The sequence below is a fragment of the Bos taurus genome, chromosome 15 (genome assembly GCF_002263795.3).
Source record: "Bos taurus isolate L1 Dominette 01449 registration number 42190680 breed Hereford chromosome 15, ARS-UCD2.0, whole genome shotgun sequence".
NCBI classification, from domain to species: domain Eukaryota; kingdom Metazoa; phylum Chordata; class Mammalia; order Artiodactyla; family Bovidae; genus Bos; species Bos taurus.
Genome location: NC_037342.1, coordinates 43,962,203 through 43,987,423, shown reverse-complemented (window position 1 = coordinate 43,987,423; position 25,221 = coordinate 43,962,203). Strand labels below are relative to the sequence as shown.

General features: G+C 40.1%; 1 protein-coding gene across 5 annotated transcripts in view; it reads right to left on the bottom strand.

The window, feature by feature from the left end:
- Positions 1 to 23,784, bottom strand: part of STK33 (serine/threonine kinase 33) — a 188,693-nt gene extending 164,909 nt beyond the window's left edge. For 2 of the 5 annotated variants that reach the window (XM_005215977.5, XM_005215978.5), the window contains exon 1: positions 23,369 to 23,458. The gene's annotated coding sequence lies outside the window, so the exon portion shown is untranslated. Of the gene's footprint in view, positions 1 to 23,368; positions 23,459 to 23,694 lie in introns of those variants that run through there. The other 3 variants (XM_010812467.3, NM_001075908.1, XM_059874757.1) reach the window with 3 other exon arrangements.
- Positions 23,785 to 25,221: the final 1,437 nt, after the last annotated feature.

Here is a 25,221-nt window from a genome sequence, read left to right as displayed (position 1 = left end):
CACTCCAGTACTCTTGCCTAGAAAATCCCATGGACAGAGGAGCCTGGTAGGCTGCAGTCCATGGCGTCACTAGGAGTCAGACACGACTGAGCGACTTCACTTTCACTTTCATGCATTGGAGAAGGAAATGGCAACTCACTCCAGTGTTCTTGCCTGGAGAATCCCAGGGACAGGGGAGCCTGGTGGGCTGCCGTCTCTAGGGTCGCACAGAGTCGGACATGACTGCAGCGACTTAGCAGCAGCAGAAGCAGCTTCACCTGCAACTACTTACTCAGAGAGACTCAGAGATATATGATCCCATTGGTAGAATAATACTCAGATCCAACTCCTACTGTGCTATAGAACATTCAGTATTCTTGAGCAAGCTATTTAACCTTTGCATCTCAATCTTCTGAGCTGTAAAATGAGAATCATCATAGCTGCCAGTTCACACACAGGGATGCTAAAGCTGAAAGTAAGATGCTGCACCTAAGCTACCACAACCCAATAGGTTCCAGCAGTTCTTGTTCAAAGCAATACTTCCAAAAGTGCCAGAGTGAACCCCAAACTCTTACTGCTTTCTATTTTATCTCCAAATACCTGGATGAATGTCATGAGAAGTTGAATATTATCACTAGAACATTTAAAAACTAATGCCTGACTCAAAGACATAGTAACTTTATAACAATAGTTGATTTAATAGTTATTTTATAAATGGATTAACTTGTTATATCAGACTAAATATAAATGTAAGCATTCCTCAGAAGTGTCACAACTCATTAAAGAATGAAACAGTAATAAGATATATGTATGATCACATCATAAAATGTGTTGATTCCTATTTTGTTTCTTCCTTCTCTAGCAAAGAGAATGTAATGTACAACACACGCAAAGTGAGAATAGAAGATACAGACAGGTAATATGAGACAAAAAAAGGGGCATAACCACTCGAGGCGCCCCTGAACTATCTGCTAAAGAAAAGCTGCAGGTGCAACCTCAGAGCCAATATTGACAGACCTTGAAAAATTGTGGGAAATAAGAAGTCCTTAGATTCTGACAGTCAAGTGTTATACAAATGAGAATATCTGATCATTTCACCTTTATATACCAAGGAACCCAGGTCATTAAGTGCAGAAAACCTAAGTATCAATTAGCCAACTCTGGTCTAATCACACGTTGAGTGAAGACAGTTAGCTACAGCAAGAACCCCGATGTGTCGAAACAGAGGGACAGGAAGATTCATTTAGAAAATGCAGGAGGACAGAAGCCCAAAAAATCTAGCAGAGAGTTAACAGAGAGTACTATAATAGCTTATATGATACAACTACCAAAATACGATAGTAATCACTCTGCTACATGCAGTAATTACCTACCAAATACAATACAAATAAGAAGTTATATTTTTGGATGAGAGATTTTAATTTTTTCAACAATTAAAGTGACTTTAGTCTGCATTCAAAAGTTTGTTAATGGATTTCCCTGGTGGTCCAGTGGTTGGGAATCCACCTGTCAGTGCAGCAGACATGGGTTCGATCCCTGAGATAGAAGGATCCCACATGCTGCGGAGCAGCTGGGCCCTTGTGTCACAACTACTAAGCTCAGACTCTAAAGCCCGCGAGCTGCAACTGTCAGAGTCTGCATGCTGCAACCACCAGAGCCCACATGCCTGGAGCCTTGGCTCTGCAATAACAGAAACCACCACAATGAGAAGCCTGTGCACCGCAATGAGGAGAAGCTCCCACTCACCACAACTAGAGAAAGCCTGCATGCAGCAACAAAGAATCAGCACAGCCACAAATAAATAGTAAATAAATAAAATAATGCTTAATACAGAAAAAATGTTCATTAACTATAGATTCTAGAGCTAATAACTAAGAAACAGAAAATAACCAGAAAGGAAAATCAACAAAGATATTCCAATGCATAATTAATAAATTAGGATATTATGGAGCAAATCAAACTCAGTCTTTACTCTAATTTCAAAAGCCTATATGACTTTTCCACTGTATAATCATAAGGGATTTGATTTAGGTCATACCTGAATGGTCTAGTGGTTTTCCCTACTTTCTTCAATTTAAGTCTGAATTGGCAATAAGGAGTTCATGATCTGAGCCACAGTCAGCTCCTGGTCTTGTTTTTGCTGACTGTATAGAGCTTCTCCATCTTTAACTGCAAAGAATATAATCAATCTGATTTTGGTGTTGACCATCTGGTAATGTCCATGTGCAGAGTCTTCTCTTGTGTTGTTGGAAGAGGGTGTTTGCTATGACCAGAGCATTCTCTGGGCAGAACTCTATTAGTCTTTGCCCTGCTTCATTCCGTATTCCAAGGCCAAATTTGCCTGTTACTCCAGGTGTTTCTTGACTTCCTACTTTTGCATTCCACTCCCCTTTAATGAAAAGGACATCTTTTTTGGGTGTTAGTTCTAAAAGGTCTTATAGGTCTTCATAGAACCATTCAACTTCAGCTTCTTCAGTGTTACTGGTCAGAGCATAGACTTGGATTACTGTGATATTGAATGGTTTGCCTTGGAAACGAACAGAGATCATTCTGTCATTTTTGAGATTACATCCAAGTACTGCATTTCAGACTCTTTTGTTGACTATGATGGCTACTCCATTTCTTCTAAGGGATTCCTGCCCACAGTAGTAGATATAATGGTCATCTGAGTTAAATTCACCCATTCGAGTCCATTTTAGTTTGCTGATTCCTAGAATGTCAATGTTCCCTCTTGCCATCTCCTGTTTGACCACTTCCAATTTGCCTTGATTCATGGACCTAACATTCCAGGTTCCTATGCAATATTGCTCTTTACAGCATCGGACCTTGCTTCTATCACCAGTCACATCCACAGCTGGGTATTCTTTTTGCTTTGGCTCCATCCCTTCATTCTTTCTGGAGTTATTTCTCCACTGATCTCCAGTAGCATATTGGGCACCTACTGACCTGGGGAGTTCCTTTTTCAGTATCCTATCATTTTGCCTTTTCATACTGTTCATGGGGTTCTCAAGGCAAGAATACTGAAGTGGTTTGCCATTCCCTTCTCCAGTGGACCACATTTTGTCAGATTTCCAAAATCATTGCAGATGGTGACTGCAGCCATGAAATTAAAAGATGCTTAGTCCTTGGAAGGAAAGTTATGACCAACCTAGATAGCATATTCAAAAGCAGAGACATTACTTGGCCAACAAAGGTTCATCTAATCAAGGCTATGGTTTTTGCAGTAGTCATATATGGATGTGAGAGTTGGACTATAAAGAAAGCTGAGTGCCGAAGAATTGATGCTTTTGAACTGTGGTGTTGGAGAAGACTTTTGAGAGTCCCTTGGACTACAAGGAGATCCAACCAGTCCATCCTAAAGGAGATCAGTCCTGGGTGTTCGTTGGAAGGACTGATGTTGAAGCTGAAACTCCAATCCTTTGGCCACCTGATGCGAAGAGCCAACTCATTTGAAAAGACCCTGATGCTAGGAAAGATTGAGGGAAGGAGAAGGCGATGACAGAGGATGAGATGGTTGGATGGCATCACCGACTCAGTGGACATGAGTTTGGATAAACTCCAGGAGTTGATGATGGACAGGGAAGCCTGGTGTGCTCTTGTCCATGGGCTCGCAAACAGTCAGACACGACTGAGTGACTAAACTGAATATGACTTTTCACAAACTTATTATTATTTACTATTAATGCAATGTGCTGTAAGCAGAATGATCTTATATATGTTTCCTGATTCTGCCATGTCACCCTCCTTAAGTCTGTTTATCTGGGCATATAAATATATTTCTATATCTTCATGCTTATTTTAAAATATCTAGTACCACTTCTGAAAAATAGTAATTGTCTACTCAGTAACAGATTAAAAAAGTACTGTGCAATATAGATGTTTATCTTCAGCCATTTTATATTCTACCTGCACTGAAGCTAAGAAGATATGAGTATATATTCCACTCTCACTCTTCGCCATTTGACCAGCTCTGCAGGTCTTTCTTTAGTTTTCTTCATTTCACATACAGATCTTAAAAATTTCCTTTTGCCCATTTTCTGGATATATTCAATGGCAACAGAGCCATTATAGCCATTTTCATACGGCAAATTTCTTGAACAAGAATCATACCATAAACCTACTAAAGGTCAAATGTATCAGTGCTTCTCTGGGGAAGTCTTGCTATGCAGTAATGAGCCATTTTTCTTCAGAAATCAAAGTTTAACTTTGTTGAGGAAATGACTGCTCATTTCTCATTAGTCAACTATGCTATAACCCTCTCTTTTCTCATTTTTTTGAAATCCACAAACCTTTACATATATGTGACTGCATTGCTTGATGCAGAGCCCTCCTGACAGAAAAGCGCTCACATATTTGTTGATTTATCACATATCTGTACTTGGGATAAAAAAACCTTCCATGTTGGTAATAAAATAGAGCTATTCCCGCAGTGAATTTCACCATATTCAGAGCAATCTCCTTGGATCTTGTTTACCATCCACAGTGGACTCACAGATGTACTAAACAACCTAAATTCAAAGTTATTTATTAATATTATAGCATTGATCATGATAGTAAAATATTGGGAAACATTCAAATGCCCTTTGATAAAGGATTAGTGGTACATTTATACAATGGAATATTATGCAGCAATTGAGAATGAAGACTTTTTTAAAACTAAAACAATCTCCTAGATACTATCAGGCAAAAAAATCAAGATGAAGACATACAGCATACTACCATTTACATAAAAGAAGGGTGGAATTATATTTGTATATAATGTACTAAATATTATTATATGTATATTTTATATATTTATACACACAGATCTCTGAAAGGATACTCATTGTAGAAAAATAAGTGTCAAGAAGTCAGGGACAAAAGGAAGACTTTTTCACTGTATACCATTCTATTTTTAAATTATGTACCAAATATAACTATTATCTATTCAAAAAAATAAACTTAAAAGAAAATATAGTGTGGTAGTTACACACAGAGGCTCTGTAGATAAAAAGATCTGAACTAAGTCCCAGCTCTGTCATTTACCAGTATGTGACCTTAGGCAAGTTCTCCAAGCCCCAGTTTCCTAAATCTGTAAAATGGGGATGATAGTGACTATGAAAATCAGAGTGAACCAAGTATATAAATCACTTAGCACAGATCCTGGAAACTATGATTATTCAATATTCTATATAAATGTTACTGTAGACTTGGAAGTCACAAGTTGCCATCATTATCAATCATTTTTTCCCTTTCTTATTCTCAGTGAGCAAATTTTGTTAGTTCCTCTTTTAAAAAGATACAGCATCCAACCATTTATAGCCACTGTATAACCACTAGAGATTGGCCCAGACCCTGGAGTATTAGCTAAAGACTTTGAATTTCATAAGCAAGTCAATTAGGAGCCATTATACATCTGCCATTACATACAGACATATCTATTAATATAAAATTTCTAATAAATAACAAATGCCACCAATTTATAAAGTGTATTCCCATTTTACTGTTTATAAAGTATTTTCAAGCACTTTAGTTCAATTCCTGGAACTGAATCTCGCAAATAGAAAGTCCATTAAAGGACATTCTAAATTTTCAACAACTATGAAACACTCAGAGCAGACATCTTTATTCCTCTTTTGTGGATGAACATTTTTGGTTGAAGAGCAATCTATTAAATATGAATTCACATGATTTTTACATATGAATATACATATGAATTTAAATAATTTAAATAATAAATTAATTAAATGAAAGCCAAAGAAGAGGAGTGACATGCCATATGCCACATGCTTTACAGGGAAAAAAATGCCTAGAATTCAGATCTTCTCATTTCAATGCTCATTTCATCTACAGTCTTGCCAGGAAGTGTCTATTCTTACCAGGCTGTCATCAAGCACACTCTTCTTCCCTTACCCAGAACTATGCCAACCAAGACTTTGTCCGCAGAAGCTGCCTTGAATCTGGTAGCCCTAGGTTTCTGAGTTCCCTCTTAGGCCCACGCTTATTATATCAACAAGCATGACCTACAAGCAACTCAAATTCAACATGTTCACACCGGTAATAACTATCTCACCTCATCCTCCATCCTCAACCCTTGCCTGGACTTGCTCTTCCACCTTCACCTGCTGAGACCCCTACTTCAGTGAATGGTCCCCCGTCACCCCCAAAGAGTCCCCCCATCACCCTCATAACTCTCCTCCCTCGCCCTAAATCCACCAATCCTGCTTCTACCTCTAAATATCTATAGAATGAATCTACTCCTCTTCAGAATAGATAAAGAATAGGAAAAGAGACAAAGCTGGAGACGAGGGCCCACGCCTAGCCCAGAACTTCCAGGACTGGAGAGCAGTTGACCGAGGGGACTGACCCTGGCACCAAATTAGCAAGGTTCAAATCCCAGCTTGGGCACTTACCAGCATCTGACCTTGGGCATATTACTGAACCTATGTCTCATTTTTCTCATCTGTCCAATTGAGAAAGTGCTCATAGCTATCTCATAGGATTATTGTAAAGTACAAAAGAATTAATATAATGTAAAGGGCTTAGCATAATGTCTGGTACACTTCATAGTATTCACTACTATTTTTAACAGAAACATGGTATTTGTTAACGTCATAAGACATTTGTTCTACAGTGGTATAAAATCCAAGTTTTTCATCAAGACAGACAATCAAAACATAGTCCAATGCAGGCCTCCATCCCACTTAAAGTTTTAGTCATGTTGTGCCCATGGCTGTCTCCCTACTGTACAACTCCAATATCTCTGACCTAGATTACTATACCAGCCTCCAATTAATTGATTTCTTTATCTCTAGCCCTCTCCAGCATGTTCTCCAAACTGCAGCCAAAATGGTTTTTCTAAAATGCAGGCTCCTGCCATCATTCTTTCCATGCATAAAATTCTGTCCGGTCTCACATCTCTCAGGTCCATACCTTTAAATACGTTATGTCCTCTGCTTGAAACACCATGCCCCACCACTCTACCTCTTACCTGGATAATTTCTACCTACGCTTCAGTCTTAATTTAGATGCTGCTTCATCAAAAACACACATCTCCTAGCCCCCAGATCTGGACCAGGTGCCCTTCCTACGGGTCAAGCAGTACCATATACTCTCCCTATCAGAGCCCTTTTCTCTACTGCCTATTTGCTTGTCTGTAGTCCTCCATCTAACTACCAGTTATATGAAGGTAGAGACCACATATTTCTTTTATCCCAATGCTCACCACAATGTCTGTCACATGCTTTTATTAAATATCTGTTGAATGAATTACTTAATATCACAAATAGAGCTTCATAAGATTTATGAATATTTTTCAAACAACATTAAGTGTAAGGATTATTTTAACTAAAGTAAGTCAAGTAAATAAAATACTAATAAATACAGAAGTTGAAAGTTTTAAAAAGACTTTCAATATGACACAGAATCTAATCATTGTGACTCTCCAGTGACAAAGTCAGAATCTTTGGGAAATGGTTAAAAAAAAAAAAAAAAGGCCTCTCTGAAGAATAGGTAGAAATAGTTTCCAACAGAAAATGAGTTTCTTACAGAAGCAAGAAATCATGAGCAACAATAATGCTCCTGCTAAGAGCTTCTGAAAAACAAGAAAAACGAAAACCTATCATAGGGAATCTCCTGACCAGTTGTAAGTTCCACCACACTGAACTGAAAAATCACTGCCTAAAATCCATGCAGATTAACACATTGACAAGTAACAAATTTAATAAATATTCGATCTTACCTCTACCTTAACAGTCAATTTTCAGTTCTCTTATTTTCCCCATTCCCATACACAAAATAAGCTTCTCCACTTTCTATGCTGCCAAGCTGTGCTTGGTCGCTCAGTCATATCCAATTCTGTGCGACCCCATGTAGCCTGTCAGGCTCCTCTGTCCATGAGGATTATCCAGGCAAGAATACTGGAGTGGGCTGCCATGCCCTTCTCCAGGGGATCTTCCCAACCCAGAAATTGAACTGGAGTCTCCTGCATTGCAGGCAGATTCTTTACCAGCTGAGCTACCAGAGAAGCCTTCTTTACCCTCTATACTTGGTAGCAATTTATACACAGCTCTGGCATTACTTTCATCACACTCTATCATATTACTTAAGTACCTCTCTGTCACCAGATTCTCATTAAGACAGAGACGGTGTCATTAATTCATCATTATATCTACAGGGCTACCACTGCATATAGTAGGTGTTTGGTGTTTGTGGAAATGAGAAAAAAGGAAGGAAGAGAAAGAGCAATCTGTTTATACAAGTAAGTCCCAAGGAAGTAGTTGAAGTGGTAGAGAATTCCCACAGAAATAAGGGGAGAAAAGCTTGAAAGAAGTTAAATTGCTAAAAGTTAACATGTAGATAATCCAGTGAACTTTAATATTAATTAATAAGAGAAATAAGGACTACTCAGTCTCAACCAATGGCACTCTATACAAAAGCTTACAAGTAAGGAGCTCCATGTTGATGTCTTTATATAGCCTATGTAGAAGGACAGAGCATCCCCTTCCCAAAAAAAAAGGAGGGAGAAGAGCAGGGACAGCAAAAGTGGGAAGAGAAAAAGAAAAAAATTGTTCCATACCCTGGTGGTGTGTAAATGATTCAAACACTTCAAAAATGGTTGCCCATGGCCAATATTATTAATATTTTGAGAAAGATGTATGAGGATATTTTACTACTAGAGGGGGAAATGTGAGATACTCTCAACAGAAATTCATTGTCATATTTCCACTTAGCAACATGACTCTAAAATGGTCAAACATGAAGTGATAAATTCATTTGTTCAGTATTTGTAACAGATACCCAAATATTTGAAAAATGATTATTTCAACATTATATATCACTATTTACATTACACAGCGTTCAGACTAGAGTTAGAAGAAAAGACTATCCTATGGAAGATTCATTTTTAGCAGAGTCATACAATATGTTCGTTCTCCAAGATTGCCAAGGATTTACCTCCCTCCCCAGTAAACTTAAGGACATTCCCCATAAAATACTCTAATACCAATAGCCTGGGCTGTGTAAAGTTCATGGAAGAGAGATGTAATCTGCTATCATCACATACACAGTGAAAAGTATTAAGGAATTCTAAGAGTCCTATAAAACTTGTATCTTTCTCACCAGGGAAATTCTCCTCGCACAATGACTTTCTTTTTCATAATACCAAATCAAATCAAAGCTTTAACAGAACCCACACTGTGCTCAGGTACATCCCAGAAAAACAGACTGCTCTAAAGTTCTCTAAAGGCTTTGGAAAAAAAAACCCAACACTTAGATGGAGCCTTATCACCTCAGAAGAAAGTCTATTCCAAAAGAGAACCATCTGTCCCTGGAGGTTTAGCCCATTCCAAAGAGAAGACATGCTAACTTCCCCCTTTTTATTAATTTATTGGCGTGATAATTCACATCAATGTAAAGGCATTTCATCCACAATGAGCAAACTGTTTGAAAGCTAAATGCACTAAATCTACTTTCACGGGGCCTGTAAGTATTTTTTGAACTCTTAGTGGTTTGCACTTAATGCTTTATTTTAAAATCAGTTTAATCATTTCATAAAACCAGTATTTCTTCAGGAAGATGGATTTCATTTTACCTCTATATCTATTACCCCAGGTCAGAACTGCAATGAATTGTGATTCCATTTGAAACCACTAATACTGTACTCAAAAGTCCAATTAGTAAGGGAGTCTGAAAACACAATTTTCCAAAATGACTATAGTGCTCATACTTCCTATTCTTAAATATCTAAGACATTAATTGAATGTCCTTACTAGTTTATTTATAGATCTTTCTCAAATATTCTCAAAATAAAATTAGCAGTTTTTAATTCCTACTTCCACAAAAGCTATTTTATCGGCTTTATTTTGAACACTTAACTGTATTTTTTTAAATCAGTGTGATAAATAAATGTTAAAAAATGTTCTTATGAGACTCAGAAGTCTATATAGGTTATAGCTTGATACATTTTAGAACAATAGGAACAAAGGACAAAACTATGAAAGTATAGTAACTCAATTATACAAAATAGATGTATGGATATGTGTATAAATATACATGTGCATGTGGTATATATACACTTTGTTAATTTTCTACGAAAATAATTTAATGTCAGGCAGCTTTTATCTACCATATCGCAGCCCTCTTGGCTACAGTATGATCATGAATATAAAATCGATCATTTAAATCACTAAAGTGAAACCTAGAATGGAGAAGTGGTCATATCATAGTATCAGGAGTGGAAAAGCAATCACAGAATCCTAGAATTGGAAAGGATTTCATAGGACATCTGATACAGCATGGAATTTCCTTCACAGAACTGAGAGATGTTGACATGGACACTGTTAAAAGTTTTCCAGCCACAGGGATCCCAGTCTTTACTTTCCTCAAGAAGCTCGTTTTCATCAGACGCCAACAATAGAATATTTTTCCTCATATCAAGCCAAAATCATCACCCTATAAACCCTCCTTTCAGGATGTAACTCGTCTGTCCTTACAGAATTGCCTAATCCATCTTTAACAGGTCTCAGTCTTCTAGATATAAAGGAAATGAACATGTGTCCCCCAGTCACATTTCCTAGAGGATAGCCATCGTTTCTACATCCCCAATACCTTAGCTGTCCTTCATATCATTTAAAGACCTTGCACCATTCCAGGCCCTTCAATCTCCTCTAGGCATAATTCAACTTGCCAATATCTTAACTAAAAAATGGCATCTAGAACTAACAGTCATACTCCACAAGTTATTACCAACATTTATTCACTAGGAATATTTCACTTTTCACTTTCATGCATTGGAGAAGGAAATGGCAGCCCACTTCAGTATTCTTGCCTGGAGAATCCCAGGGACAGAGGAGCCTGGTGGGCTGCCATCTATGGGGTCGCACAGAGTTGGACACGACTGAAGTGACTTAGCAGCAGCAGCAGCAGCATTCACTAGGAAATAGTCAAACCAAAGAACCCTGTGCTTCCTAGGGAACAAGTCTTGACATGTACTATGGAAATAGCCAGATAAATAGAAAATATAAGTCAGTTTTAATCAAAGACAGTGATGAGAAAACTGGAGGGGGAGGTAGCTTAAAATATAGTGTCATCTAGCTATTCATTCTGAAAGAAGTTAACCACGCTACATGCTAGTCCACAATCTAAATTACCTGAGATACTGGTAATGAGAAAGTAATATGACCAAAACTTGCTAAATTTGCAATAAGCATAGGCATATATAAAGCAATCGTAGCCTTTAAAATAAATTACTTTTAATCTCATCCAAAGAATCAAATGAAATCAAAATACTGGATGTAATTAAGACTGTTTAGTTTCCCTGGAGATTATACAAATCAGACATGTTAAGCATTCTAGAAACATTTGATACAATTAAGGAAATCCTATTGAAAAAAATTAGTCTGTAAAACAGAGATAATATGGGGTTAAGGAATGGCTTATTAATTACACATTCAATTCTGAGTATAATAAATACAGCTATTACCATTTCAATTCACTAGTGGCTGAGCTCAGAAAGCTAAATCACTGCCATTCAATCTGCCTCAAGAATCTAGATCTAATCAGTATAGTCACTGCCTGCTTCATTTATTGACTCACAGAATTGTTTTAGGCTGAAAGGAATTTAGATGAAAAAAAAAAAAAACACCATAAGAAGGAGCATTAGAATTAAAGACCAAAATCTGGCACCTTGTCTACTGTGCTTGAACAACCTTTCAAATATTTGAAAACAGCTCTCATATCCCCCCTTCCCACCAATCATCTTTCCAAAGCCAGTTCCTTCAAATGACTTATAATATAGGGCGGATCTCAGAACAAAGTCCTACATTAAGTGACTTCTGGAAATTCAGACATGTTCTTTCACGTCTGAAGGGCCAGCTTAGGCTGTCTTGAGGGGATACGTGAGTAGCTTCCGGGAGGAGGCTGTCCCCAACAAGACGAAGACTCTCGAGCCACTCTTCAACCCTCTGTTCCTCTGCTTCAGGCAAAGCAAGAGGGACCTGAGGGACACAGCCCGGGAGCAGAGCCAATGAGTGAGTGAATGTGGGAGAAGCTCAGAAGGGAGGCTGTGACTGTGCCAACATCACAATCTCCAGCGGATAGCAGCTCCAGGTCAGGGGCCTCCCTTGTACCCAGCCATTCTTCAATAGCCCTCTCTACTAGGGCTCAGCCACCCTGATGGGTCTTTTCTATTTCTGACTAAGCCCTGGGGCAAGGAGGACAGAGATTCCTCCAGAGAAAGCGCATAGCCAGAGGTAGCTCTCCATGAGCTGTAAGGTCATAATACCAAAGTAGATGGGCAAGTAACTTAGGACAATATTCATGCGGCAGAATGCTATCAAAAGAGAAGCAGGAAGGCAAAAGCCTAAAATATTAGATTAGATGCTTGGGGGAAATGCTAAAGACCAAAGGATTTTTTAAACTAGGCTTAGAATAAGAAGAATAAAACCAAGACAGATGTTAACAGATTCTGAACTACAATTAATGCTTCTGTCTCTGCCCAAACTGACCTCAAATCTTGGCCCAGCATAATAGGCTGTTTGTAAGCTGGACACCATTAGCCTGTCAGTCAGTGTCTCTGACTGTTCCCCTGGATATCAACTTCCTTAAAGGCCTACACTCTTTCCCACACCAGGCCTTCATCCTGCCTCAGATCCCTTCCCCCTTCTGCTGAGCCTCCCTGATTGCCCCAGCAGACTCAGGAGACCTCCCCTCCAGTTCCCATGGCACCAAGCCTCATGTTGCTGTGACAGCTCCTATGGGATATGATTGTTTCTTGGTGTGCTTCCCTCCAAAACACACTGTGAGCTCTCAAAAGCGGTATCTTTGTATTCCAAGAGTCCAGCATAGCGTCTGGCTCACAAGTTAGTAAGTGAATGAATCAAATGAGGGAACTAGGATAAGTGAAGTATCAACCACATGCCAGGTCATATGTCTTTCATCTCTTCTCGACTGACTAATGATAGACATACAGAAAACAGTGCCTGAAGCACACTAAGTGATCAATAAAATCAATTGACTGAATAAATCAAGTAAATATACATGAAAAGAGCTTTGACAGGTTCAGCAAGTGATATGGTCATGAGTATGAAGCTCCCTTTCGGTGTCAAGATTCTGTGGAATTTTAAAAAGCTGTATGTACACAAATTTCCCAGAAGATTTGGGGAAAAGAGAAGGGAAACAAGTCTTTATTGAGGGGCTACAATTTTGTTAGGCACTTTATATATGACATTTGATTTGTTTTTCATAATAATTCTGGGAAGTTGGGATTATAATCCTCATTTGATAGATAAAGAAACCAATGATAGACACGCAGAGACAAAATTTGAACTCAGATGAGCCTGACCCCAGTCCTAAGCTTTTCCCCCACTGCACACCTGAATCCCTGGGAGGAACACAAGTCTCCCTTCCCTATCACTCCACTCCAAGGAAAAAGAGTTCTGAAACAAGCCAAGGCTCATCTGGGTTATGATTCCAGAAGGTGGAGCTTTCAATGGGAAGCATGAAGAAACGAAAGAGCTCTGCCTTCCCTTGAAAACATCCCCTTTTCTTTGTTGAAAGGTTCACAACTCTTCCCACGTTCCTCCCATGAGTCTGGAAGGATGATTTTAGGGTCTCTCCAGCTTAGAGAAAAGCAATGCCTCTTTTACTTTTCCTGTTCTCTAGGTCAAGGGGCAATCAAGTTATAATTCAGAGGAAAGACGGCAAGGAGGCAACACCACGGGTCACATGAAAGGCCTTAAATTAGAAGGGGAAGCAGCCCTGAAGCTTCTTGCATCCCCTGCAAACCTACTCACCAGGTTGTAAGCCTACATAGAGATGGTAACCAAAGTACTAATTAGCAATACAGATGTTCCTTTGTCTGGAATGTCTTCTGTGTAGGATGGTGGCATCTAATTGAAGTGACAAGGTATCAGCCAAATGTTTCATCAAAACAACAGGACTTACAAGTTGACTTAAACAAATAATGTGAGGCCTACAACAGATGGTCTTGGGACAACAGGCTATCCTCATGCAAAAGGATGAATCTGGACACTTACTCTACACATATATAAAAACTAACTCAAAATGGATCAAAGGCCTAAATACAAGAGCTAAAACCACAAAACTCTTAGGAAAAAAAAATACAAGTAAATCGTCACGACCATGAATCAGGCAACAATTTTTTACACATGACATCTAAAGCCAAGCAAGTGTTAGTCACTCAGTTGTGTCCGACTCTTTGTGATCCATGGACTGTAGCCCACCAGGCTCCTCTGTCCATGGGATTCTCCAGGCAAGAATACTGGAGTGAGTTGCCATTCCCTTCTCCACTAAAGCCAAGCAATCAAAGTAAAAACATATATATTGAATTTCATAAAATTAAAACCTTTTGTTCCTCAAAAGACGCTACCAGGCAACAAGAAAAAGACAACATACAGAATGGGAGGAAAAGTTTGTAAATCATACATCTGATAAGGGTCTAATATTCAGAATATATAAAGAACTATTACAACTCAAGAATAAAAAAAAAACAATTCAAAATTTAAAAATAAACAAAGGAGTTAAATAGCTACTTCTCCAAAGAAGATATACAAATAGCCAATGATGTCCAACATCATTAGTCATAAGGGAAATGCAAACCCAAAGTATAATGAGGTATCACCTCACACCTACAGAGATGGCTATAATCAAAAAGATGGATTGGTGATGGTGTGGAAAATGAGATTCCTCACACATTACTGGTGGAAACACAAAATGGTGCAACTATTAAACACTTTGGAGAACAGTTTGGCAGTCTTCAAAAAGTCAGACATAGAAATGACTAGCAATTCTACTCCTGGATATCCTAGATATATACTCAAGAGAAATGAAAAGATGCGTTCACACAAAAACTTATACATAAATATTCACAGTAGCATTATTCATAATAGCAAAAAAAGAAAAAGAAACAACCAAAATCGCCATCTACTGATAAATGGATAAAAACAATGTGGTATATCCATATAGTGGGATTTTACTTGCTTATAGAAAAGAATGAAGGGCGAATACATACTACAACAGAAATGATTCTTTAAAACATCATGCTAAGTGAAAGAAGCCAAATGCAAAAGGGTCCATATTGTATGATTCCATTTATACAAAATGTCCATGATAACAGGCAAATCCATAGAGAAAGTAGATTAGTGCTTGCCAGGGGCTACGGGAAGGGAGAATGGGAAGTGACTGCCAACAGATGTGAGGTTTCTTTAGGGGGTTATGAAACATTCTAGAATTAGATAGTGGTTGATGATTGCAAAACCTTGTGATGTACGAAAAACTTAATTTTACACTTTAAAAACAAATTATATGGTATGTTAATTACATCTCAGTTTTTTAAAAGTGAGCTGCAAGTATAAAAAGGAGCTAGGTGTACACATTATAACATATGTACTATCAAAGAGATATGATAGAAAAGCAATTAAGTTAACTTGAAAATCACTGCTGGACTTTGGTGTTTACTTTCATAATAACAAATATGAAAAGTATTACATTTTATTGTCATAAGTTGCACACCAACATAAAGAAGATTGAGAGGAAAAATTAATTTGATTTCCATGAAAAAACGTCCAAGGATATTTATTTGCTTTCTTCCCAGTATCTCGGCTGGTTGGAAGCTGAACTCCCTGGAGCAGATATAAGAGCCTCTATGTTAGATTTGCTGACAGCAAACAGACTTGAAAGAATTCAAGTATAAGAAACTGAGCCTCAGATGAGCTACCTTTGGTAAATGGTAAATGGATTCTCTCCTAGCAAGCTCTGTTGCTGCAGACAAGCATTCCACCATGATAACGACAAAGTAACAGAGTAGAACTTTTCAATTACCAGCATCTCAACCTTAGAGACTGGATGAACATCTTCTATAGGGCTTTTTCTTTGATTCTCTGAATGAATATGTATGAGTCCAAACGACCAGTTTTTCCAGGTGAACACAGCTCATGTTAAGAATATTGAATTACAAACAAACTCTGCACACATACAATGTAAAAGCAAAACTATAAGACAGTATTCTATTAACTGTACCTGGAACATTGTAGCACCCACTAAATACTTGCTGAATGAAGCTTATATAGTTAAAGTTGTGATTCAATCACTAAGTCGTGTCCAACTCTTTGTGACCCCATGGATTGTAGCCTGCCAGTCTCCTCTGTCCATGGATTTCCCAGGCAAGAATACTGGAGTGGGTTGCCATTTCCTTCTCCAGGGGATATTCCTGACCCAGGGATCAAACCTGGGTCTCCTGCATTGCTGGCAGTCTCCTGCATTGCAGGTGGACTCTTTACTATCTACTAAATAATTTAGATCAAATAATAAGGCAAACAGAATTTCTAAATCAACCTGTCTTCATCAATAAGGTGCTTTTTACTTGCTTTATTCCTGATGTTATACCACAGCCTCACTGATAGTCCAACTGAAAAGTCTACGGTTATTAACAAAGATATTTACTCTATTATAAGTATTAATAGAAAGGACAGTCTGACTTAATTCTAATAATTACTGCCCCTCATCTTACAAAACATCCTGAAATGAAACAACTTTGGGTCAATAAAACTGCAGGAATTTGTGAGGTGATTAGTCATTCACCTCACAATTTATTTTAGTTAACAAACTAAGAAAAGATATATTGATACAGTTGTTAACTCGTCACATTCTGAACCCTAAGACAGATCCAAGCAAAACACAATTCACCTCTGATCCCTACTGGAGCTCCACAGGGAGGGAAATTCTTCCTGAAGCACATCTTAAAGCATACTAATTTACCAATGCCTGGTAGGTCAGCAATTAATTCTACATCGCATTTTCCCTTTTTATATCCTCTGACAAGAACAGGGAAATCATTTCTCAGTATCTAACAACTGTGGGTGCTTGAAATACTATATAGAATCGTGAGGTCGATAAAAGAAGTAGAAAATATCTTCAGAGATCACATCTTCTCTTTCAGAACACTGCTAAAAGTCTCTAAGGATACAGTTCTACAAATTCACAATGTACGACAGACACTGGCAGAAAAAGTCTTCATCAGTCTTTTACAGCAGTGTAAGCTCTTTTCTTCTGTCTTCAAGGAGACATATGATGACATGAATATCAACCTTTATATTATCATCCTTTAGGTTTTTTATTGGAAATCACACTACTCAATTCACTTTCACTTTCATGAACTCTTCCTTGATTTGCTGACATCACAAAATAACATTTTTAAAGAAAGTGTAATTTGTTAACTGCTCTCTGTATGAAAAAGACTTCCTAAGCATAAAAAGCAATGAATCAAAAAGGAAAAGATTAATGAGTAGATCATATAAAATTGTTTTAATTTCTATAAATCAAAAACCACCATAAGTTAAATGAAAAGGCAATTATAAAAAGATTAAAAAAAAAAAAGGCAACTATAGGAGAAACGCCCCAACATGACAAGCAAGGATTAATATCCTTACTCTATAAAGAGTTTACACAAATCAGTGTCTGGCCTAGAGAGTGCCACCCCCACCCCAACCTCCACATTCCCCTCCTCATCCATACAAGAAATTGCTAGGTCCCTTTTTAAAAAATGTTATAGTTTCTCAGAGTTTCAGGATCACTCTGCCTCTTTCTTCTGCCTTAGTTCCTTGCCTCCTATCTGGATGCTCTCCTTCTCCTAAGGCCTGTTAGCCAGGAGACTCCATAAACAACCTGATTTTGACTTCAGATTTTCCCCAAGATCCAGCCTCTGCAACACAGCTTTCTACATTGCTCTGCTATCTGCAGGCAAGTAACAACTAGCCCCAGGCTCCAGGGATACCAACTAATTCAACTATTCCAACTAATTCCAGTCAAAGTCCAGCATACTGGCTCCTCCTGCCTGGGCCAAAAAGGTGAAATCAAACTAAACAATTAAAAAAAGCTGAAAGGAAAATGAAAGTGAAGTCGCTCAGTCGTGTCTGATTCTTTGTGACCCCATGTGTAGCCTACCAGGCTCCTCTGTCCATGGGATTTTCCAGGCAATAGTACTGGAGTGGATTGCCATTACCTTCTCCAGGGGAATCTTCCCAACCCAGGGATCAAACCCAGGTCTCAGTTATTTTAGACAGACGCTTTACTACCTGAGCCACCAGGGAAAAGCTGAGACTCCATGTAAAACAATCAAAGAACTTGTGCAGGCAATTCACAGAAAAGAAATAGCTAATAGCTAGTAACAAGATTTTTTAAGGCTTCAGGTCAGTTCAGTTGCTCCTTATGACCCCATGAATTACAGCACGCCAGGCCTCCCTGTCCATCACCAACTCCCAGAGTTCCCTCACACTCATGTCCATCGAGTCAGTGATGCCATCCAGCCATCTCATCCTCTGTCGTCCCCTTCTCCTCCTGCTCCCAATCCCTCCCAGCATCAGAGTCTTTTCCAATGAGTCAACTCTTCGCATAAGGTGGCCAAAGTACTGGAGTCTCAGCTTTAGCATCAGTCCTTCCAAAGAACACCCAGGGCTGATCTCCTTTAGAATGGACTGGTTGGATCTTCTTGCAGTCAAAGGGACTCTCAAGAGTCTTCTCCAACACCACAGTTCAAAAGCATCAATTCTTCGGCACTCAGCTTTCTTCACAGTCCAACTCTCACATCCATACATGACCGCTAGAAAAACCATCAGATCAGATCAGATCAGATCAGTCGCTCACTCGTGTCTGACTCTTTGCGATCCCATGAATCACAGCACGCCAGGCCTCCCTGTCCATCACCACTCCCAGAGTTCACTCAGACTCACGCCCATCGAGTCAGCAATGCCATCCAGTCTTCTCATCCTCTGTCGTCCCCTTCTCCTCCTGCCCCCAATCCCTCCCAGCATCAGTCTTTTCCAATGAGTCAACTCTTCGCATGAGGTGGCCAAAGTACTGGAGTTTCAGCTTTAGCATCATTCCCTCCAAAGAAATCCCAGGGCCGATCTCCTTCAGAATGGACTGGTTGGATCTCCTTGCAGTCCAAGGGACTCTCAAAAGTCTTTTCCAACACCACAGTTCAAAAGCATCAATTCTTCGGTGCTCAGCCTTCTTCACAGTCCAACTCTCACATCCATACATGACCAAAGGAAAAACCATAGCCTTGACTAAATGGACCTTTGCTGGCAAAGTAATGTCTCTGCTTTTGAATATGCTATCTAGGCTGGTCATAACTTTCCTTCCAAGGAGTAAGCGTCTTTTAATTTCATGGCTGCAGTCACCATCTGCAGTGATTTTGGAGCCCAAAAAACTAAAGTCTGACACTGTTTCCCCATCTATTTGCCATGAAGTGATGGGACTGGATGCCATGATCTTCGTTTTCTGAATGTTGAGCTTTAAGCCAACTTTTTCACTCTTCTCTTTCACTTTCATCAAGAGGCTTTTTAGTTCCTCATCACTTTCTGTCATAAGGGTGGTGTCATCTGTGTATGTGAGGTTATTGATATTTCTCACGGCAATCTTGATTCCAGCTTGTGCTTCTTCCAGCCCAGCGTTTCTCATGATGTACTCTGCATATAAGTTAAATAAGCAGGGTGACAATATACAGCCTTGACGTCCTCCTTTTCCTATTTGGAACCAGTCTGTTGTTCCATGTCCAGTTCTAACTGTTGCTTCCTGACCTGCATACAAATTTCTCAAGAGGCAGGTCAGGTGGTCTGGTATTCCCATCTCTTTCAGAATTTTCCACAGTTTATTGTGATCCACACAGTCAAAGGCTTTGGAATAGTCAATAAAGCAGAAATAGATGTTTTTCTGGAACTCTCTTGCTTTTTCCATGACCCAGCAGATGTTGGCAATTTGATCTGTGGTTCCTCTGCCTTTTCTAAAACCAGCTTGAACATCTGGAAGTTCACGGTTCATGTATTGCTGAAGCCTTGCTTGGAGAATTTTGAGCATTACTTTACTAGCGTGTGAGATGAGTGCAATTGTGCCGTAGTTTGAGCATTCTTTGGCATTGCCTTTCTTTGGGATTGGAATGAAAACTGACCTTTTCCAGTCCTGTGGCCACTGCGGAGTTTTCCAAATTTGCTGGCATATTGAGTGCAGCACTTTCACAGCATCATCTTTCAGGATTTGAAAGAGCTCAACTGGAATTCCATCACCTCCACTAGCTTTGTTCATAGGATGCTTTCTAAGGCCCACTTGACTTCACATTCCAATGGAAGATATGAGTTAAAATGAGATAGTATTTTTAATCTGTGAAATTTGAAGATTTTTAAAAACAATAATGCTAACACAGATGTCATAAAAGTGATAGCAAGATGGTTAACTGGTATAATCTTTCCAAAGGTAGCAGTATGTTTGAAGAGTATTCATCTTCCTTTGACTCTGTAATTTCATTTTCAGGAACTGATCTTCAGTAATCAAAAATCTACTCGAAAGATTTAACTATAAAGAAATTCATCTCTACATTTCTGTATTTGAAATATAACTATCAAACAATAAGTAAATAACAAATTATGGTTCATCCATAGTGTCATTATGGGGCAAATAAAAATGATATAGTAAGAGCTGATTCTTCTATAGCCCTGACTAAGTAACATTCACTGTCCAAAGCAGTTAACATGTATTAACTCAATTACTCCTCCAACAACATAAACGGAACTTGTAAGGTAAGTAGACACTAGTATCATCTCCTTTTCACAGTTGAGGAATCTGAGGCACAAAGAAGTTAAGTAGTTGGTTTAAAGTTACACTGGCACAGATTCATATGCCCTTATCTTAAATCCTAAAATCCAAAAGCTCTGAATACCACATGCTCTCATAAATTTGTGGCAAATCCATTTCTTGGCAAAACCTGACCTAAACTCATGTAAAAGTATGTATAGTCTTTACTTATCTCACTTAGAGTGAAGTTTTCTTTCTAAAGAAAAATTAATGTGTTTGTTTACAGAGTGCTGTCCAAGACCCCACTAGAAGGGATGCAGTTTATAAACCATGTTGTCCTTCTATAATCTAAAAAATTCTGAATCTTAAAGCACAACTAGCCCCATGGGTTTCAGATAAGGAAGTGTGGCAGAACTGAAATTCAAATCTCTCCATCTGCCTGGCTCTGGAGTGTGCTCTTAACCATGATGGTTATTTTGAGATCATTTAATGGAATAGGAAAATCTTTATAATTAAAACATATAGGTATTTTATTAACTACATACTATGTATCAGACACATGGAGAAAATTAAAATTGTGATGATGCTACTAAGGAGATATAATTGGTATCAGAAAAGTTTATACCCCGAGGGGCGTTGTTCTAGACAGAGTGGTCAGTGGCAGCTTTTCTGGGAATCATCTGATCTGAGAAGTGAAGGATGAGCAAGAGTTAACAAGATGAGGGAAGAGAATACCTGGAAGGAGAAGAGCATGTGCAAAGGCCCTGTAGTAGGAGGGAAAATGGGAGACAAAGGACTCAGTGTAACTGGAACACAGAGAACAAGGGGAGCCTGGTGTAAGATAAGGAGCTTCCCTGGTGGCTCAGATGGTAAAGAATCCACCTGCAGTGCAGGAGACCTGAGTTCAGTCCCTGGGTTGGTAAGATCCCCTGGAGAAGAGAACGGCTACCCACGCCAATATTCTGGCCTGGAGAATTCCATGGACAGAGGAGCCTGGCAGGCTGCAGTCCAGTTCAGTTCAGTTCAGTCGCTCAGTTGTGTCCAACTCTTTGTGACTCCATGGACTGCAGCACGCCAGGCCTCCCTATCCATCACCAACTCCTGGAGTTTACTCAAACTCATATCCACTGAGTTGGCGATGCCATTCAACCATCTCATTCTCTGTCATCCCCTTCTCTTCCCACCTTCAATCTTTCCCAGCATCAGGGTCTTTTCAAATGAGTTAGTTCTTCGCATCAAGTGGCCAAAGTATTAGAGTTTCAGCTTCAGCATCAGTCCTTCCAAAGAATATTCAGGACTGATTTCCTTTAGGATGGACTGGTTGGATCTCCTTGCTGTCCAAAGGACTCTCAAGAGTCTTCTCCAACACCACAGTTCAAAAGCATCAATTCTTCAGGGCTCAGCTTTCTTTATAGTCCAACTCTCACATCCATACATGACTCCTGGAAAAACCATAGCTTTGACTAGATGGACCTTTGTTGAAAAAATAATGTCTCTGCTTTTTAATATGCTGTCTAGGTTGGTCATAACTTTACTTCCAAGGAGCAAGCATCTTTTAATTTCATGGCTGCAGTGACCATCTGCAGTGATTTTGGAGCCCCCAAAAATAAAATCTGTCACTTGGGGCCAAAAATAGTCAGACATGACTGAGAGATTTTCACACTATAGAGGAGGTAGAGGCTACAGGACCTTAAAGTGGAATAACATTTGCCCCTATTTGCCTGAGCGACATTCCCAGTGTAATTAGTATTCTCTTTTACTCTCAAAGGTATCTTGGTCCATGTAATAAAATATATGGTCACCCAATTTATAGAGCACATTAAAGAGTGGTACCTTTATCCTAAAAGTAGTAAGAAATCCTGACAGACTTTAAGCAAGGGAGAGGAGAAGGGTATCAAAATGAAATCTTAGTTTTCAAAAGATTACTCCTACTGCAGGGTAAGAATTGATGAGAATATTGAAAGGATAGGTGAATACCTTCAGACTAGTTTGGAGGCCACTATAGGAGATCAGGCAAGAGACCATGACAGCCTGGTCTAGGGTGACAATGATAGAGACTAAAAGAAGTGGATGGAATTCAGTCTGGTTTGAACATAAAATGAACAGAGAACTTGATGATCTGGACATGGAAAGACAGTCCATGACTTTTGGCTTGCAAACTAGATGGATGTTGGTATGATTCACTGAGATAGGAATATGAGAGATTTACATGAGCTAGATCGTTAAATGTGTGAGGCATCTGCATGGCAGTTGAAATGTGAAGTGGGGGAATCTGAAAGAGTGCCTAAAACAAAGAATGTTTAAGTTTGAAACGATGTTTCTTTCCATTGGCAGAGCCCTCTTCTGATGCATGACCATATTTTCCGGTTGGATACTGGAGCAGTTCAGTGGTCAGACAAAAGAGAAGGTTCCCTCCTTGGCTGGTAGTGTGGGACCTGGAGAATCAAACAGCGCGCAGCATGTAAAGATCCCTTCAAACTAAATCACAGTCTGGCTGGACATTTACGGTTCACAAAGCGGTTTCACATACAGGCTCCTTCAAACCCACCACACTTCGTAGAAATTATACACTACATGTACAGATGAAGAAACTGAGGTAGAGCGCTTGAATTACCTGTCCACACAGAGGCTGCTCTTAACGGCATACTATCTCCTTGTACATCCACTGTGTGCAAGGAACTACCCTAAGTGCTGTAAGAAAGAGCTATATCATACAATGAGGTCCTCCTAGGTGCCAGGCTCTAGGAGACTAAAAAAATGAGAGAAGACGGATAGCGGAAGGGAAGCCACAAATTCAGAACTTTTAAGGATGTGTTATACTTACCCTAGAGTATGTATGTTCGCTTTAAATTTCAAAAAGGTTCACGTCCCAAGGTGGGGGTCAAGGTGAAAAGGTGAAGATGAACCAGGGACCAACCCAAACGCCGACCCAGGGGAAATGGGGTCCCAACGGCTGGGCCTCAGGACACACTACGAGAGGACTGCGGGAGCCGCCAGCCGACCGGGCAGCGGAGGCCCAGCGGCCGGTTTGCCGGCGCGTTGCCATAGCAACGGCCGGGCCAGCTTCGGCCTGGGGCCCTCCCGCCCATTCCGCGGGGCCCGCCCATCCCGCGCGGCCCGCCCTGCGCCGCGACGCCAGGGGCCACTCACCCGGGCCCGCGGGAGGGCTGGCTTCCGACTGGCGCGCACACTCCGTCCCGGTGGTCGCCGAGCCCGGAATTCCGCACCTGGAGAAACTTTTCGGCCGGCGGGGCAACCGCACGGAGGTGGACGGGGGCCGCCTGGGGACAAAGTGCGTCGGCCGGCGCGAAGCCCTTCTCCCCGCAGCTGAGCTGTCAAGGAGGGAGACCCCCAGGTGCGCTCAGGGGCGTCCCCGCGAGCAGCTCCTCCTAGAGAGGGACCTGAGAACCCTATCTCAGGGACAGAGGAGCAGACACGTATTACAGGAAATTAAACCTTTATAGCAATGATATCACAGAACTGAGAGGATATCCAGGCCATAGTTCTCGCTCAGGGCCCGAGCCTTTCTGGGGCAGCCAGGTGGAGCTGGTGCTGTAAGCCTCGCGCCGCAGTGGGGGTCAGAGCTGGCCTAAAAGTCAGGAAAATGAATATCGGTGCTGGGGGAAGGCCCCCGAAGTGCATGGTGTTTGTCCCCACAGAGGGGCTGAGAAGGCTCTTGACAGATCAAAAGGCATTTCCCAGGAATATGTGTTAGCTGCAAAGCTCTGTGGACCATTTGAATGCATGCCGCCTGCAATAAAGGCTAGAAACACGGACTCCAGCTGTATGCTAATGTATTTCTGACCTGATCTAGGAATGGCTTCTGTGGACACGGTCCTGCTCTTTAGCAGCTGGGGGGAAAGAAATTCAACTCTCCTGACACTAGCCTAATTATTCAGGCAGATGTCCTCTACAGTTTATTTGATTAATAGCCAAGAACTTGGTACAGAGGTCGATTCATTTTACTTCTTAGAGGTAGAAGTCCACCTTTGGCAATGGGTTCCTCCTGTCAGTTTCACCTGACAACTCATAATGGCTGCTAGTGAGCAACTGGTAACGTCAGTATTACAAATTTTTCAATAATCCCTACCATGTCCTATACCCTAGAACTTTGGGGTACTGGCTATACTTTGTTCTGAGGAAGTACAGAACTGTTGTCTAACAAGGGTCTGGAATGGCCTGCAAGGATTTTCTCTCTGCCTGTCTCCCCCAACCCTGCCTTTATCCAAGCATGAGTGTTGGTGCCACAATGTCCAACAAACGAAGATAAACTGTACCATCTGCTTCACTGAGCTGTAAAGTGTATGAATCTGCCTTTAATCAGCAGCTGTGCAGTCTTACACTCCTCAGCCTTACCAAGAAATAACTTTAAACTGTCCACTTTCTCATGCCTGTGGTGGTGAGAAATAGCAGTTAGAGAATTGACAGGTATGCAGATAACCTCCTCCTCTATCAGTGCATAGTCTCTAGGTCAAGTAAGTCCCAAACCTGCTATAAATCAGAGACATCTGGGGAGTTCTATTTGTTTTGATTTGTATTTAAATACATATTCATAGGACATATTTCCAGGAATTCTGATTAAGTAAATCTCATGAAACCATTTTTAAAAGATCTTCCATGTGAGCTTGATGCAAAACTACAAGGCTAGGTTGGGAAACCACTAGGCTATGTTTTATT